General features: G+C 39.6%; 1 protein-coding gene across 2 annotated transcripts in view; it reads left to right on the plus strand.

Moving 5' to 3' along the window:
* Nucleotides 1–6,392: 6,392 nt before the first annotated feature.
* Nucleotides 6,393–19,073, plus strand: part of TULP4 (TUB like protein 4) — a 103,776-nt gene continuing 91,095 nt past the window's right edge. For both annotated transcript variants that reach the window (XM_053460230.1, XM_053460231.1), the window contains exon 1: nucleotides 6,393–6,490. The gene's annotated coding sequence lies outside the window, so the exon portion shown is untranslated. The remainder of the gene's footprint in view (nucleotides 6,491–19,073) is intronic.

Here is a 19,073-nt window from a genome sequence, read left to right on the forward strand (position 1 = left end):
TTACCATGGTAGCAAGCAGACATATTAGTAACATAATATTGCATTTTTTTTTTTTTTATAGTAAGAGACGCTGCCGATTGATCTATGACTGATAAGCATAGTTGTCCTTTCTCTCAGAGGAAGCCTCACATTTACTGTTAACGTGTTAAATGTTTATTTTCCTTTTTAATGGAGGTCTTGACCGTACTATTAAAGACATCCACTGGGAGCAAGTAAAATTCTACTACACAGCAGAAAAGAAATGTCAATGATTGCTGCATGCTTGGAACTATAACCCTTTTTTCTAACCATGTCTCGCATAGGTAGCTGGCCATCTAAAAGGTGAATAGAAGAATATAGCCAAGCAAAAAAAAAAAACTACAAAAAAAAAAGTGGTGTGATGCACATGTGACACGTTGACAATAAAGCATTTATTATTTCAAGTAATGATTTATTTTCAAGTTTATAATAATGTTTGTAATTATGAAAACTCTTGCAGAAACACAATATCGTGTCTAGTAGGTGACAGTCTATATGCTCTGGCCAGCAGCCCCTCTTATGATGCCCGCCACAAGAATATCAATTTCAAAAATATTTAGCGTTTAAGAAAAATGTAAGCATCCAATATTTCAGATTATGTATTCATGATTACCAAGTAGGTAACCTATGTGGCCTACAGCCTGTGAAACAGGTAGAAGATTGGCAGAGATAGGGCAAAGCTTAATTTATGTAAATTAAAATCAAGTGCTTCACTAAGTAACTGAATTAAATATGATACAAACAGGAACAATCAGAAACTAATGCAAAGTTTATGGTGCTGATTTCACCTTAAAATTTTGTGCACAGACAGGGCTAAAATTTTATTTTGTATCTTGGATCTAGTTGAGTCTCTCAAATAAATTCCCGTTCCCGAGTACCCATAGAAGGTTTTATGAATAAAAGTAAAACTAACAGTAAAGTAAAAGTACAGACTTTTATCCAGCACTATTCCTGATTCACCATTATTCATGCTGGCTATCCAGAGGTATTGTCAGGAACTGGGTCCTTACAGACTACTGTAATGACCCAGCGCACCCAAAGATCGAGTTCAGGAGTTCGATATGCAGTAGTGGAGTCTCAGGACAGGGCCTTGTGCAGGGCAACGGCACTCACCCGGGTGGTGAGTATCTAGGGTTGTGCAGCCACATACCAGCGCTCTGATACAGAAGCGGATGTTGTCCAGAACGACGATAAATCCTGCATGCACCCTGGAACAGGCATGAGACATAGCACTAGACTCTTGTGCGGGATGCTGCAGGCTGGGAGTGTGGTAGCTAAGCAGAGTAATAGCTGAAACATAGCGAGCAAGGGATAGGGAGACCAGGCAAGAAACATAACAGACAAGATATACATGATACAGGGCACTACATGGAACAAGACAAGGAATACTCAAGATCATACATGAACGGGACAGGACACCCCTGTACCGGGGATACACAACAGGACGGGACGGGTGAGGACACCCCACAAGTTACATCACAGACTGACACACATACATACAGGAACTAACCTAGGACTATATAACTATTGGAGATTCCGTCACATCTTATGGCTATAGTATGCTTAGCCCACCACTAACGCTAAAGCCTACTTGCAGAGGTACGAAACTCACCAAACATGAAACCCAAACACATAGCAATAAGACATACCTTTAGACTGCAGACTGAGACAAACATAACGGGTGGGGCACACCTTATAAAGGAAACAGAGCTGGAGCAAAGAGCAGAACTAGAAGCAAGGAATGGACGATCAGAACAGAGCATACGGAAATCCAGGAATGGATTGAAGCAAAACAGAGAAACTATAGCAAGATTGAGATATGCAGCTCCACAGCCTGGGCAGAATGTGACAGGTATATTCTGTTCTGTATAGTTTTCAAACATACTCCTTATAATAACACAGAGAGAAATCAAGGTATAACTCAAAATATTGTTGTCAACTATCACTTCTGAATGTAACATATCAGATTTTTTTTTAAAAAAAGGTTGCGAGCGATTCTGTTTTTATTAAACATTCAAAATATATGAATCCAGCAAATTATATCTGAAGTCATACTAAAGACAGGGCCGGCCCTATAATGGGGCAGACTGGGGCAATTAAACTTTAAACTTCGGCGCTTTAAACTTCGTCCCAGGCGGCGTTAAGTCTTCGGCCGGCCCTGACTAAAGAGCTTGGTGACAATAAATGTGGGACTGTCATAGAATACCACTGTCACGGTAACCCCCTGAGGCTGAGGACACATAGGGGTATGCTTCAGTTTGGGAGGGGGGCACTGGTGGATTCCTGTCTGGTCTGCCCTAACCAGACTCCCATGAACTAGCTGGCTATGGGGGCTCTACAAGCCAAGAAACGTGCCTGACCGAGACCTTGCTTCAAATCTATGGAACTGTACAGTGGCGGTGATGCCTGACAACAATTGGAACTGCGTCACCACGGATGCCCTTTGTCCCACCACGTCGCTCTTTAGAGGTTACATTAAGTTTGTGGTGGACAACACTCAATGGTGGTTATGGAGAGGGAGCTTGTTTGGGAACCCTGGTTTTATTACCAATCTTTAGGACCAGGGTTTACCCAGCCGCGGCTACGGAACACTGGCCCGGCTACCGAGTATTCCCTGGGAAGTTTCCGACGGATCACGTCGCTTTTTGGACCATAACATCTCCGGACCCTGTGCTCTCCATTGGTACCGCAAGATTGACGTTGCTCCCTCTGGATCACCCCAAACTGGTGCCAATGAACACTTTTGTCATGACTTTTAATGCCAATTGCAAGCAAGGCCTTCTCGTCCAACATCAGTGGCTGACCTCATAAATGCACAGATTCCCACAAGTACACTCCAAAATCTTGTGGGAAACTGTTAAAGCTGTGTGTGTGAGTGGGGGGGGGCGATAGGACTCCATATTAATGCCCATGGTTTTGGAATGGGATGTCCTACAAGCTCATATAGATGTGATGGTCAGGTTTGCACATATTTTTGGTGACATAGTATATGTAAAGACTACCCTGTTCCTGGATGTGGCTGATCTTAGGGACTGTGGTTAGTTCTACTTATGCTTTAAGTGGGGTTGTTACATGTGTACAGTCACTTTTTCTAAATATGAAAACTAACAAAAATGGGCTAGTGATGTGTATCATGTGGTAATCATTGTGTCTTATCATCAGAATCTTCAGAGCTCTCAGAGAACTGTGATTGAGATTTGTGTATACGCTTTTATCATATGACACATAATGCAATGGCTTTTAAGAGCAGCATTAAAATAATATATACCGTAGATGTTCTGGGAACTGCAAAGGTTTCATAGCCCCCATTCATAGCTATTACTAGCTACATCTAACGTCACATCTCAATGGAAAAACACATATCAAGTATTTATTTACAGCATATACCGTCATATAGTTTTATTTTCAGCTCACATGCAGAGAACTTGATTCTGATTATGAACTATAATAAAAATATAAAACACCTTGTATCGACTGCACTTTTCCATGTGATTCATTGTTGAACATTAACACAATGTACCCGGGGAACCTTTATGCTTTAAAATTATTAGTCTAGTGTATAATATTTTATCTCCATGATCATCCTCGATGCCAGTGTTGTTCATGATAAGTGGCAACTTGTTTTTTTTTACTGTCAAATAGGAAAAAATATTGATAGAGCTGGGGCTTGTCGCTATTATCCCATTTGTTTGTTTCTAAACAACATCTTCTTAATGTTTAACCTTCCTTGAAACTTACAATTCCCTGCTGCCAACCCTAGCCATTTGAGTGCAAAGCTCATATCTTTGGCATTTCTCTATGAAACACTTCTGGCCAAATATTCATACCCTGGGTGACATTTTTTTTTTTTTTCATTGTTTACTCTTTATTTCTTTTATCAAATTAATAAATACAATAAAACCAAATAGACAGTATTCACAAATTTATATCCTCCCTCCCAACCCGCCCTGTGTCTGCAAGGAAAGAAAAAAAAAAAAAAAAAATGTCACCCTGGGTGACATTTAATATCCCTGATCTTTAAAGACTTGCCATGGCTACTCTGTACCATTAGCTATAGAAATAAACACTGTCTAGGGAGACATGCTAGTATACATATAGCACAGAAAAAAAAGCACAAGAGACAATACAGAATTGGTATAACTAATCTGACATGTCCCATGAGTTTCTACTCTGCTATTGCCTTTTAACCTTCCTTAGCTGATTAATTCATTTTTTCACCAATTGTTTCTGCTGTATATGTGGCATCTTATTTTCCCTGTGTTAGTGGCATGTTAAAGGCAGCTTAATGAGACCTCCACAATTAGCTAGATAAAAGTCTATGTTGTAATATGAAGATCCTATACCTTGTAACATAAATATATTGAAGAAAAAATGTAACTGGAAGCTTTTTTTAATAAATAAATGAATTTCTAGAAACAGTGTGTTACTTACATTTATATACACCGATCAGCCATAACATAATGACCACTGACAGGTAAAATGAATATTAATCTTGTCATCATGGCACCTGTCAGTGGGTGGGATATATTAGGCAGCAAGTGAACATTTCAACCTCAAAGAAGCAGGAAAAATGGGCAAGCGTAAGGATCTGAGTGACTTTGACAAGGGCCAAATTGTGATTGCTAGACGACTAGGGTCTGAGCATCTCCAAAAATGCAGCTCTTGTGAGGTGTTCCTGTTCTGCAGTGGTCAGTATCTTTCAAAACTGGTCCAAGGAAGGAAAAGCGGTGAACCGGCAACAGGGTCATGGGCAGCCTAGGCTCATTGATGCATGTGTGTGGGGGGGTTGAAGGCTGGTCTGCGTGGTCAAATCCAACAGAAGTGCTACTGTAGCTTAAATTGCTGAAAAAGTTAATGCTGGTTCTGATAGAAAGGTGTCAGAACACACAGTCCATTGGAAGGAAGGTGGCTTCGTCTGATGAATCACATTTTCTTTAAAGTCATGTGAATGGCTGGGTGTGTGTGCGTCACTTACCTGAAGAACACAAGGCTCCACGATGCATCCATGGAGACTACACCTCTCAACTTACAGGACTTAAAGAGTCTGCTGCTGATGTCTTGGTGTCAGATACCCCAGCACACCTTCAGAGGTCTAGTGGAGTCCATGCCTTGATGGATCAAGGCTGTTTTGGTAGCAAAAGGGAGACCTACACTAAATTAGGCAGGTGGTCATAATGATATATATATATTCTATTAGGAATTCGTTTTGGAGATTTCTTTTACCGCAGCAAAGCTAAGTCATGGTAAAATCTGACACATCCAGCATTATCTAATAAATTTACTGCCCTTAAATTATCTCCCTTCTCAAGGCTACCTAAACCAATCAACAACAAGAAACTTAAGAGTTCACTTATTGGAAATGAACAATCATTTAGAGACCAGGAAGTTTAGTTGGAGGGATAGACACCCTCCAGTTTTTGCCCTATAAAAAACAATGACCATACCTGGCGAAATTCACAGTCTTAGGTGGCCGAAGAGTAAGAGGGGAAGTGGGCAGGGAAAAGGCACGGCCAAACTCCACTTCTCTGTCTGGAAAAGGAGGAAAACGACTCGGAGACTCCAGGTGTAACCTGAACACTTCACAGTTATGCCAAGAAGCTTTTGGTGATATTTTGGTGAAGTGTAGACCCACTCCAACCAGGCAGGCCAATAGTCAGGTCGCTCATCTATGCCCTACCCCAACATTTTATGAATGTAGGTGGTGCTGTATTGGATGCATCTTCATAACTGGAATCACCCTGTTTATATCGTTTATTACAATAGAGCTGTATGGCGAGCGCCGGGTGACTTTTGTTAAAGAATAACTCTTGTTGCCTTAGTCTTAGTATGCTTGGAAAGCAAACAAAGTCTTATATGTATTCCCTTATTAATATATTATATGTAATATTATATATTATTATATATTACAGCTAAACAAATGTGAAAAAAGCCCAGGGGTGTAACTAAGGCATTGCATTATTCACATGGTATATGAACTGTCAACTATATATATATATATATATATATATATATATTTCACAGGAGAAAGAGTTTTTACCTACTGTGACCTTGTGTGAAATGTAAGAATGGCACAGCCTAGGTTTCATACATAAGCTTTTATTTGTGCCATGGGAGATGTACTATTTATTAGTGGAGAGTAAAATACCAATATTTTCAACCCGCCAGTGATTGCAAGGCTTCCAGTGCCCTGAGGTGGGGCTTTGGCTGTATGCAATGGCAGGAGCACAGCCTGTCTGCCGGGAGACAGCAGCCCCTTCCATCATGTCTCCTTTTACATTCACACAACGAACGAGGGCTGGCAGAGAAGGCGGGTGGAGGGAAGTGACAGACAGCCGGGAGCAGGAGGAAGGCTTGGGAAGAGGAGTCATGTGACACGGATCACGTGCCCAGTGGGATGGAGGGAGGGAGACTAGGAGGAGAAATAGGCCCTGCATAGAAGGCACAAGACAGGCTGAGGAGATCTTCTGCAGAGGTAAGGTGCAAAACATGTATGGGTGGACGTGTGGACCATTGGCCATGCCGGTGGTCGCTTCATTGTCGTGCTTGAGAGATGTAAGCCAGAGACAAGGGATCGGTTCATTCTCTCATTGGTATCTGCTGTGGTAATGTGGCAGCAGCAGCGTCTAGCCGTGCAATTGTGTGCGTGGATTGATGCATTTGTGAAGGCTGCTTCCCTATCCCCTTCACTGTACGCCAATTATAATGCAAACCATGGCTCCATGAGTAATGCTCAAAAGGAGAATTGTGCAGCTTGGGGGGTTCCCTGCAACACGTTCATACATCATTAAAAAAACACAGGCATCGGGAATATATATATATATATATATATATGTGTGTAAAATATATATATATATATTATTGTATACATTAACATGTCAATGTGTGCTTAAACGTAAAGGCAACATAGTATCTGCATATAGTCTAATGGAGGGAGCCCATGTAAGGCTGCTGGGAACATAATATGCATTGTTATCTGGATAAAGACTGCTCTTACCTTCAGTGCCCTAGTCCAGCAGGTCACCGGCAAACTGATGATGTAATAATGTCACTCTTGGACATGCAGAAATGTGTGTGTGTAGCCCACCATCAGGCGAATGATGGCAAGGATTGGGAATGTTTTCTGTATCGCTGGAAAAACCAGGATATCGCATTTTTTTTTTCGTCGAGGGAAGGGAAGTGTCACTTTATTGTGTTGCTAGTGAAGTCACTACTACCTACAGGTTCCGTGGCGATGATGAGTTAACCTGACTTTTGTGTACGTTAATTCATGGCTAAAGGAACGGCTACTTAACATCACTGTTTGACAAAATGTGGCTTTGACCTCGCAGTTTTTTGTTAAATGTCAGGACTTTCCTTCAATGATTATAGCCAAGGTGACAAAAAAAATGCTAACACAGGGTGGAAATCAGGCATGTTTAGGTTTTCTGTGGATCTGTATTCAGTCTTTATTCTTCTTCGTTCTGCTCGCAATGTGTGTGTAATAACGGGAGCGCAGAGTGACAAATTTACTTACCTAACAATGACACCGTTGGCGGGACTTAAATCTAAGCCCTTTGTCTGAAACAAGAATATAAAACCTCTTATTACGGCTATAAATTTTCATCTGCTTGTGATGCACATATTTTTAATTGTTTTTTTTTTCTCCTTTGTGACATGGTTTTTCTTGCCTTATTTGGGTTGATCTATTTGTATTGTTACTATTGTGTAAAGGATTACCATGAACAAAAGGAGGATCCCTATGTATACATAAACAATCCCCACAAGGTTTGTAGCGTTCTTATGTGCTTTGTTTTTTTGTGCTAACCTGAAAGGTTCAGAGAATGAAAAAGATAACTCACAAAAACAGCCATTTCAGGGTTGGGTGCTCACATGGCTGTGTTGCTTAAGCTCCAAGCTGGCCACAAAATGACAAGCAGTCATTAATCTCGAAATGCTTCGTGTAACGTGCGGCAAGCCATATAGGACACTTAAATACTTGGGTACTTTGTGACCAAAAAAAGTCACGATAAAGTCACATTATCCTTTTCTTTATCACAATGATGAGAGAGGCCAACAGTTGACTTCTGAGCTCTTCCTTCACGGTTCTCCGTGAGCCCTCCGATTTCTGTAGGACCAGGCGTCTAGTGGGAAGTCAGGAGATTTCCAGTTGACTATCCCTGCAATAGAATGGCCCCACTTCTATTCTTCTAAGGGGTAACACTATCAATGAAGCCATAGCCTCACATTGGCTGCTGATGAAACCATAAACCATGTTGGTGCCTTTTTATGTTTAATAAGTTGCTACAAGGTCTTTCGTTGTAATGTTGGTAGTAGGTATGAGTGCCACCTTATCAGAAGATATAGTACTGGGCAGGTACCCTTAACATGCTTGATGCTAAAACAGCATTGGGTGTTTTGTCTCTGTATTTGTATGGCTTCCATCAGGATGTCTAAATGGATTTGAACATGATATGTTACAGAATTCAGACATCAGACAGTTAATCCGGTTGACTTTCCGCAACCTCTTAATACGTTTTCACAGTCCATGTGTGTGTATGTATATTTGTTACAAGTCTCTTTACATCTTTGTTTTCTGTGGTTGTATTATTATTTTTTTATTATTATTTTATATAGCACCATCATATTCCATAGAGCTGTACAATGGGTAGACAGGGCACAACAAGTAGCATACAGCACAACAGTCTGTATGAACTCACAGATTGGGTGAGGTGTCCTGATTTGTTAGTATGGATTGTAAATTTGGAATAATGTTTTTGTAGATTATTACATCAGTTATTCAGTGTTTCAGAATTACAGAAAAAAAAGCAAGATATTTTCCAGAAAAAAATGAAAAATGCTTGTTTGTTAATCAGGTCTATGTTTTAACAAGTTTACCACATTCATTTAATATAGGTTTGAGCTTTGTAATCTTCTCTTGGGAATAATAAATCATGAAAAAAATTAAAATAAACACAGGCACGTTTTTTGTAATCACACGTTTTATTATTTTTGTGCAAAAAATGAAAGCTAATGAATATTCTGTATGAGAAGACAAATTAGAAATAAAGCGTAAGCAAATCTGCTTTGCTATTTTTTAATTTGTAGGTTGAAAAAGGGAGGAAACAGTACATTTTAAGATAAACAACATGATGTTGGAGTTTCTAACCTTAGCCACCATTATTATTGTGTACGATAGCAATGCACAAGTTGATTTTTATACATTTTATGTTGTCAGTAAAGGGGCACTTAAATGCGTATGATAGCTGCATGGTCCATTTCCATGGTTTAGTTTTTCCAAATGCATTGTCCCTTCCCCACCCAGCAGCTATTTTGTGTGCAAGAGATGTGTTTTCTGCAGACCAAATCTCCTTCCTCGATGTATACCTACCTTCAGTAAGCTCCAGCATATTTCTGCTTGCTGATGTGCTGCCTTCTTTCATTGTCAGAGACATTATTAAACTGTCCCTTTTTTACTTTGTAATCTAATGCAGCAGCATTGCACTATTGCAATTGCAAGTTATTTTATCTGCATTTGTTTCCTAACGGCAATCTATGGCCCTTCCCATAGTCCTCATTGTCTCTGCTGCTGCAGAGTTTTGCCCGATTCCCCTCGGTCAGACCTTATGCCCAAAGATCACTCTTTTTTTTTATTTATTATTTGTTATAAATTTGAATGACTGGTTCAGTTTTCTAGAAGGTTTATACCGCAAAGTTTAGCATTTCTGATCTAGCAGTCTCCCATATTAAAATAGGAGAAGGATCCCGAGGATGGTGTTTCTCAGAACATTTCAAGGTCCCCGTTTGTGTGACTCACAAAACCAATTCTTCAAAAACAGCCCCATTAAAGAAGCACTTTAAAAATGAAAATCCAAAAAAACACTTACCTGAAGCAGAAGCTGCAGACTTGGTGCTGCAGCTACCTTCCTCCTCCATGGTCCGACAATTTTTCTAGCAGCCAATCAGTGGCAGTAAAGCTCTCCTTTCTGCGCATGGGGCTCTAAATGGCAGTAAGTGTATCAGGCAGGGAAATGTGTTTGGCCATGCACATCTCCTTCAAGGAAAATAGCTGTGGGTAGTAGAATTTAAAGGGGCCATTCAGCTATTTTATGGATTAGAGTGCATATGATGGCTGGAGTGTCTCTTTAAGTGGTATGCCACACTACCTCAACTCATATGCATTTGAAATACACACTGATTTATGTACCTACGCATTTGTCCAATTGTGCAGACTTTGAATGACCAAATCAAAGCCCTTTGTAGGGAGGTGACAGGTAAAATGATATCAGATATACCTTATCCAGGTAATTCTTATTAACCTGTGAAAACAAAGTATCCTTTAAGTTTGTGCTAGGCATAGAGAGCCATTGCCACCAGTTAGCCAAAATCTGCAATTCCCAAAATCGTCATGATTCCTAGAGGAATATCCTAACTCCCTTGGCTCAATGGTTCCGTATTGAGCTTCCAGTGCATGTACTTAGCTGCTCCGTGGTGTCTTCTTCAGTGTATCTTGTTGACATTGGTTCCGGTTATTCCCCATTAGTACAGCTTGCTTTGTGGTAGCCCTCATACAGTTGTTGCCACCCCCAGATTCTCTGTGTATGGAAACAAATGACAAGCCATACCGACATATCGAAATGTAGGGTTACCTCTCTTATTTTGTTTTATTTCTGAATTGAATATTGTTATGTAATGAAATAGTATGGTTTGCCAGTTGTAGGATCATTGCTTCACTGATCATGTCATGCAGATCTACTTGCTGATGTTCTGGGATGTTTTTCTAGAACCCACGATGTGCATGGTATCCTCCTTTCATCTCTTGATGTTGCTGAATGTGTGTTATAACTAAAAACAAATTAAAGGATTTAGGGGGGGGGACTTTGCTTCCTCCAGCCAAAAAGAACCACACATGCATGTTACTCCTTTAGGCTGCAGGTCAATCTAAATACTTCACCAGCTCAACAAATTAATCATGTATTTTGAAGGTCAAATTGCTTTTGTGAAAAAGGCCCTTACATGGCCCTGCATGTTACATAGGAAAATGTAGATTAAGTCTGTGTCATCCCGCTGAGTTAACTAACAATAGAAAAGGGTCAGTTTAGCCCTTCTTGCTTGGATTAACCTTCCATAATGCTTTGTGACGTTAATGACTTTCATCTCAACTCACTGAATGATGACGAGCCTGCAAACTCTTACGTGCTGCAGTCAAATGTATGGACGATTGTATAAAAGTATGTTTTATTCATCATTGAATATCAATTGCTTTCTAAAACAAATCATCAAAAACACGCAAAATACATTCTTTTAACATACTTATTGTTAAAGGCTTAATGCATATTGAAGTAGCAAAAAAAGATATTTTAAATTATGTGCTTGCGTTCCATAATCAGAATTAAATATATATGCTATGCTAAGGAGGTAAAAACTAGACTTGTGCAGATGGACCAACAACGATTTGGACACATTTTTTTGTTTCGTTTTGGGTCCATTTGTTTTCAAATTTTGGTCGTGTCCTGTTATCCATGGAGACGTGGACGAAGAACGAAGACTTTTCTGAGCAGCGGAAGAAGACAGAAGATGCAAGATCAGAAACGGAGCTGTGTGGCATGGAGAGAAAAAAACATGAGAGAGAGAGAGTGAATGAGAATGTGCGAGAGCTTGAATGAGAGAGTAGGTGAGCGTAAAGAACCAATGAAACATGAACTAAAATCTTGAAGCTCTGTGCTTAATTTACGTGGGTCCCTCCACGTTTTGTACGCATTGCCTAAATATATTATATATATTTATACACACACACACTATATTTTATTAAAATTGCAGTTCCTACGAATCCGGATGCACAAGTCCAGTAAGAGCTCGTTACAGCTGTACCACATGGAGAAATGTAGTATATTATGTGTAATTGCCCCAGCTTCTATAAATTGCCATACAAATAAACATGTTTCCGTACAGCTTTCTGTATTTTACTACTCCCAACTGTAGTTAGACCCATATTTTCTTACATAACATTTTGGTAGCATTCTTTCTATTGAAAAGGTGGTCTACAACCAGCTTTGTTAGAATGGATTACTCAGCTGTACGGTACATGCAATTTTACAGGAATATCTGGGTAGGCTGTGATACTCATGAAGCAAAGCAAACCAAACCTAAGAAATACAAGCACATCAAACTTGCTGACTGAGCTTGTTCTTTGCGAACATATGACCTCACACCTGTCTGCAAGGTTTTAAGCTTACAAGCTATATTTCTCATTGGATCACTTCTCAGATTTCAGGCAGGTGGGGACAAGACCTACACATTAATTTTTTTGTTGTTTAACATGAAGATTGCTTGGTGCAACAGTGAATTTAACTATATTGACTTTCTAAAGATGATCAATAATCAGACCCAAATGTTATCTAGATAATCTGGTAGCCTACTGGATGTTCTCTTGTAGTTCTGGCAAGTTTTGTATATGTAGTAGGAATGACGTAAACTGAAACTAGAAGTGTGACCAAATAAAAATATCTATAGCACATTAACAGATGTAATCACATTTATTTATGTATTCATAACCCAAACCTTTTTTTGTATACCTATCTCTTCTGTTGCCAGCAAAGTCCAACTCTAGCGACATCATTTTCAGCTTTATGCGGGAATGAATTACTTAAATTACAAAAAAGAAAAAAAGTACCACGCATGATATTCTGTTTCCATGTGAATATGGGATAACTGCCTACAAGACTTATAGGGTATAGGTCATTCTGCTTAATGCTTTTCTGAGAAACGGGAGATTGTATCAGAGTGCATCTTGTACATCTTGAAATCACAGCTATCGGGTGAAGGTTCTGAAGCTTTTTAGATGGATCCCATGGTCTTTATGTGTGGTCAAAATCTTAAGATTCACTTTTACTGACTTTATCAGGCTTGTTATGTGCATGTTGCATGTACTCAACGTAATTAATAACAATATTGCGGCCATTTCAATAATATTTATCAAGCAGTGGAGACATCAGAAAGCAATACATCAATTACTGTATTTGATTATAAGACGACCCCTCCCAAATTTTAATATTCATTTAGAAAAAAAGCCTGAATATAAGACTACCCTATAAGAAAACAGGTTAATTCTAAATATTAATTCACATATAAAGTATGTTTTTAGATTTACTAAAAACCATGATTGAGAAAAATGCATTTCTTGTTTTTTAACAAATTTCCTTTTATTTCCCAATCTGCCCCCGGGTTGCCACTCCCCCCCCCAAGATATGCCTTATACCCCCTTATATGCCACTTTACCTCCTTGATATACCTTATACCTCCTATATGCCCCCCCCCGACTTACCAATGCATGTCCAGACTTGTCACCTGTGCTGCGGACTCCCTGGTGTCTAGTGAGGGCAGCCGATGAATGTCTGTGATGTGTGTAGACAACCTCCGCTGCTACCCGGCTGGGCAGAAGTGGAGGTTGTCTGCGCGCATCACACAGTATTTCACAGGCTTCCAGACAGAAGGATCCAGGTCAGCTGCAGCGCTGTGGGTGATCTGGATCTTAGTCTTATAGTCATACTTCTGTTTGAGCTCAGATTATAAAACGACCTTGAATATAAGACAAGGGGTATTTTTCAGACTATTTTCTCTAAAAAAGAAAACAAAAAAAACCTTGTCTTATATTCAAGCAAATACGGTACCTTGTAAGTTTTCAATATGCATAATTAAAAAAAAAAAAAAAATCTTTTAGTTGAAGCTGCAGCCCCCTGCCTCCTCTGTGGTTTGACGATTCTTTCCGCTGATTGGTGGTAAATATATCTTATGTCAGAAGATCTCCTATATTGAAATTAGTTGAGTGGACAGTCAAAGGGACACATGCTTTGGTTGGGGGTGTGCAGAATCCCCTGAAGCACTTGGAAGGGTGACACCACGTATTTGAAAGTTATTTGGATGGTAACAGTGATAAGAATCAATTTATTTATTCAAAAACCATGTTTTTTTAGGCTTTATGAATGTTCATCCATGTTGATACAGGCATAACGTCAGATGTTGTGGTGTGTAGCCAAGGTACTGTTCCACCTAGACAAAACGTTAATTGTATTACCTAGCATGCTAACACATCATAACATTTGTTCTTTGAAATTTTAATGATTTCAAAAAATGTTTAAGGAGCCTTTTCAGTTCCTGGGGAAAAAATGATGGATGAAGTAAAATATTACATAATTGAGGAATTATTTCTGGGAAGGGCTTGGGCGTTCTGCGGGCACTAAGAATGGCATTGTATGCAGCAGTAGGTAGGACAGCACGTTTAATAAAATGTTAGTGCAAGTCAAGGTATGTGCAACTAATCCAAGTAGCATCTGTTTGACAATGGGATGTTGCAGTCAAAAAGAAAAGGAACCTATTAATCCTCACAGTGCCAGCTACATATCTGATACATAGAATACAAACTACAGATGTCATATGTAGTGGAATTCTAGATAGAATTGCTTACAGCTATTACCGAAAATACATTTTGGCAGCTGATACATATTGAGTTCAGCTTGTCTGCATGGAGGAGGAAATATCTATTTTAGTTTCTTAAAAACAAACAAAAATTACAGGCTGGTAAGACTGTAAGCAAGAATGATGATGTTCAATGTCTTTTCTTAATAATGGCGTTGAATCTCATCTTGTTAGTTATGTTGTGTACTGTCCAATACAAGGGTTTGGTGTGCAGTCTACTTGTATGTATCAACAAGATAATACATGTACTAAGGAGGTGGGGGTAGTTTTTGATATGTTTGGCTTATATGAGGAAAACGTGGTAAACAATACAAAATTTATACTTGATTTCTTTTACTCAGAAATATATATAAAGAATGTGTTCTGGGAGGAAAGGACATTGTACATTGCATTAAGACGAATGAGTCATCACTTCCCATAAGTCAGAAACACTTAGAATATTTAATATATGACTGGTCCGCTCTAAAAGGCAGATTTTCTGATTTTGAAACCATTCTGTAGTAGACGTTTAGGATCATTGTTCTGCTACACCAACCAACCTCTGCTGGGCTTCAGCTGGCGTGCAGCCATCCTGACATTATCTTGCGTGCAGCCATCCTGACATTATCATGATACCTTGATAAACGTGGGAATTCATCGTTCACTTGAGGGAAAGCTGTCCTGGCCCGAGACAGCAAAGCGTGATGCTCCCTCCGCTGTAGTTCACCATTGGCATGATGTTTTCATGTGGGTATGTGTTGTCCTTTATACACCATACATAGTGCTGAGGGTTGTTCCCGAAAAATTCAACCTTAGTCTTAACAGTCCACAAAATATTTTCCCAGTAGCATTGTGGAGTGTCAAGGTGCTGTTTGGCAAATGTCAGACACGCAACAATGTTATCTGGAGAGCAACAGCTTCCTTCATGCCTGTTTAATGTTTTGCGTATGGTAGTCTCATGAACAACCAGTTCCAATGATTTCTTCAAGCCTTTAGCTGTTACACTAGTATTGTTTTTTTTTTTACCTCATTCAGCATTCTGCAATGTGCCTTGGAGTCATCTTGGCTGGGGACAGCTTCTAGTGAGTAGCCACAGTAGTAAATTGTCTCCATTTATAGACAATTTGTCTAACTGTGGATTGATGAATATGTAAACTCTTGAACATTACTTTGGAATCATTTTTATGAATCAGTTTTATGCAAATCCACAATTCTTGATTGTAGGTTTTATAAAAATTATTTTTGTGAGGCATGCTTCAGATCAGCAGATGCTTCTTGAGAATAGCAAATTGAAATTTTTTTTTTATGTCAAAGTAGCTCAAAAACACACCTCCTATCCAGTTCATTGATGGGACTCCCGATTACCTTGTTAAAATGATTAGCCTAGAGGTTTGCGTACTTTTTCGAAACCTCACTGTGAATGTTTGAATGATGTGTTCAATATGGACCAGGACAATACTATAATTTGTGTTGTTAAAACAGATTGTGTTTGTTCATTATTGTAAGTTAGATGAAGATCATATATTTTAAGACCAATTTATACATAAATGCTGGTAATTCCAAAGGGTTCACTTACTTTTTCATGCTACTGTATATGAGCTTGTTGGCCAACCCATTCCAAAACCATGGGTGTTAATATGGAGTTGCCCCCTCCCTTTGCAGCTATAGCAGCCTTCACTTTTTCCACAAGATCTTGGAGTGTGTCTGTGGGAGTTTGGGCCCATTCAGTCAGAAGAACATTTGTGAGGCACTGATGTGGGACAAAAAGTCCTGGCTCACAATTGGCATTCCAGTTCACCCAGAAGGTGTTCCGTGAGGTTAGGTTCAGGGCTCTGTGCAGGCTACTCACGCCCCCCCCCCACCAAACTCATCAAACCAAGTCTTTATGAATTTTGCTTTGTGCCAATGGGGCACAGTCATGCTGGAACAGGAAAAGGCTTTCCCCAAACTGGTGCTACAAAGCCGGAAGCATACAACTGTCTACAATGTCTTTGTACACTGTAGCATTACCATCAATCCTTCCCTGGAACAAAGGGGACAAGCTCAAGTCTTGAGAAATAGCCCCAGACCATTATCCCGCGCCCACCAAACTTTACAGTAGGTAGCGTTCTCCTGGCATCCACCAAACCCATATTCGTCCTTCAGACTTGCAGATGGTGATCTTCAGCTTGCATGCAGCTGCTTGGCAATGGAAACCCAATTCTTGAAACTCTTGATGCACAGTGCTTGTGCTGATGTTGCTTCCAGATGTAGTTTGGAACTCCTGTACTGAGTGATGCTACAGAGGACAGGCGATTTGTATGCGCTTCAGCACTCAGTGACCCAACTCTGGGAGTGTTTGTAGTCTACCTCTTTGTGGCTTGATTTTATAAACCTGTTAGCAATGGCTGTGGCTGAAACACGAGAACTCAAAAATTAGGAGGGGTTTCCACATACTTTTGTTCATATGCTGTATAAGTCATGTAATCATTTGCTAAAAATATTTTGACCTTTCATCTGTTACAGTAGCAGCTGTCCATAAAATGTAATTAAAAAAGGTAATTGTCACCTTCCCATTTTAGCAATAAAAATGAATATTGGCTTGTGCTTTTTGATTTTCAATGCACATACTCAGTTTAAAATAAATTAACTAGTTCACATGAGGGAAGCTGGCACCGGTGGCAGAACTCGATTCAGTTGTCATTCCAAAATCCTATTGACAATATTTGCATCAACTCCCCAGTTTACTATTTCGCTCCCCACAATGACTGCCATAAATAGACAAATGAGCCACATGGTGTGTAGGCATTCGCAGAAGTCCATGACTCATTAGAGAATATTATTTATGTTAAAAATGACACTTCACCCAAATAGTATATTGGAGAAGATTGTAGAACTGTAAAAATGTTATTTAGTTTTGTATGAGTTTTTTTTGTAAAATATATATTTATGTAATAGTCCCCCTCCTACAGGACCTTAACAAATGTCAAAGTCACCTACTGAGCAAAAAGGCATTTCGTCTTTAGGCAAGGACTATAATTTCATATAGAAGAGAGGGGCTAAGAAATCCGATCGTTTGAATGCCAACTATGTATGCGATGTATTGTTGGCCAGTTACACCTAGGAGCCAACCATATATGCCATACATAGTGAAATTGAGCCCTCACCACATTTGCTTTGCTTTCTCTAATGCTTTCATGCTGGGATCATGCGTTCTAATACCCCCCCACACACACACACACGTCAAAGCCTCTCTCTATATATATTATGTGTATATATATATTACACACATATATATAAGCAGAAACACACACCCTCACACAATTTCATATGTATAAATTTATATTTTCAAAAGAAAAAAACTGATGTAGGAAGGAGACTCCTGGGACTCAAAGAACTTAAAGAAAGGTGTTTTTTTTTTTTTTAAATAAATATGGTAAATACCGTATTTGCTCGATTATAAGACGACCCTGATTATAAGACGACCCCCCAAAATCTAAATATTAATTTAGGAAAAAAACAAAAAGCCTGAATATAAGACTACCCTATAGGAAAAAAAGTTTTACTAGTAAATATCAATTCATGTAAACATTTTTTTTCATATTTAATAAAAGCTATGATTGAGAAATATATATATTTTTTTATTTCCTTTTATTTGCCAACCTGCCCCCCCAGTTTTGCACATCTGCCCCCAAGGTTGCCACTCTGCCTCCAGACATGTCTTATGCCCTCCTATATGCCATTCTGCCCCATGATATGCCTTTTAACCCCCTATATGCCAGAGTGGCATATAGGGGGTTAAAAGGCATTTCTGGAGGTATATATATATATATATAAACTGCTAACAGCAATCAAACTCCTATCAAGCCAAGGCAGCCAGTACATGCAGGAACCTAGGGATGATAGGAGTTTGAGTACAGCCTCCCTATGCCATGCTACCACCCCCCCCCCCCTTACACATCCATGCTATCACACACACACTCATTCACAAACATTTAAATACTCATTCATTCCATTAATCACACATACACACACACTCAAACCCCCCCACCCCCTTAGCTGAACTGCAGATCTCCCACTCGCAGACTTCTGCAGGGGCCCGGCTGTGCGAGCAACTTCTCTGGCCCCGCCCCCAGAGGAAGGAGGGGGAGGCAGAATTATGTGACACTCTGCTAGCTTCCTGCTGCTAATAGAAGAGACGCTGATCGGGACCAAAGCACCGGTAAGCAGCCTGGCCCCAGCAGACATTTTTTTGAGGTCTAATTAGAAGACTACCTCGATTATAAGACGAGGGGTATTTTTCAGAGCATTTGCTCTGAAAAAAACCTCGTCTTATAATCGAGCAAATACGGTAATATTTACAATGTAGTTAAAAAAAAAAACCCAGAACTAAATATTGCCCCTCTTCTTTGGAACACAGCGCCCTAGCCTCGAATGCAACCTAGTGTGCGCAAGCAAACCCGGTGTAACGGGAGAATACATTGAGAGCGTGTGAACACACATGTACCAGCACATGTAGATGCCTAGAACCAATGACTGACAGATGCTAAGCAGTGTTTGAAAGTAAAATTCTGAGTTCAGTAAAACAGGCGTGAGTAATGCAAGCATTACAGATCCCACAAATGCAAAATACAGTTACTCCCTAT

This window comes from Spea bombifrons, chromosome 3 (assembly GCF_027358695.1).
Source record: "Spea bombifrons isolate aSpeBom1 chromosome 3, aSpeBom1.2.pri, whole genome shotgun sequence".
Taxonomy (NCBI): domain Eukaryota; kingdom Metazoa; phylum Chordata; class Amphibia; order Anura; family Pelobatidae; genus Spea; species Spea bombifrons.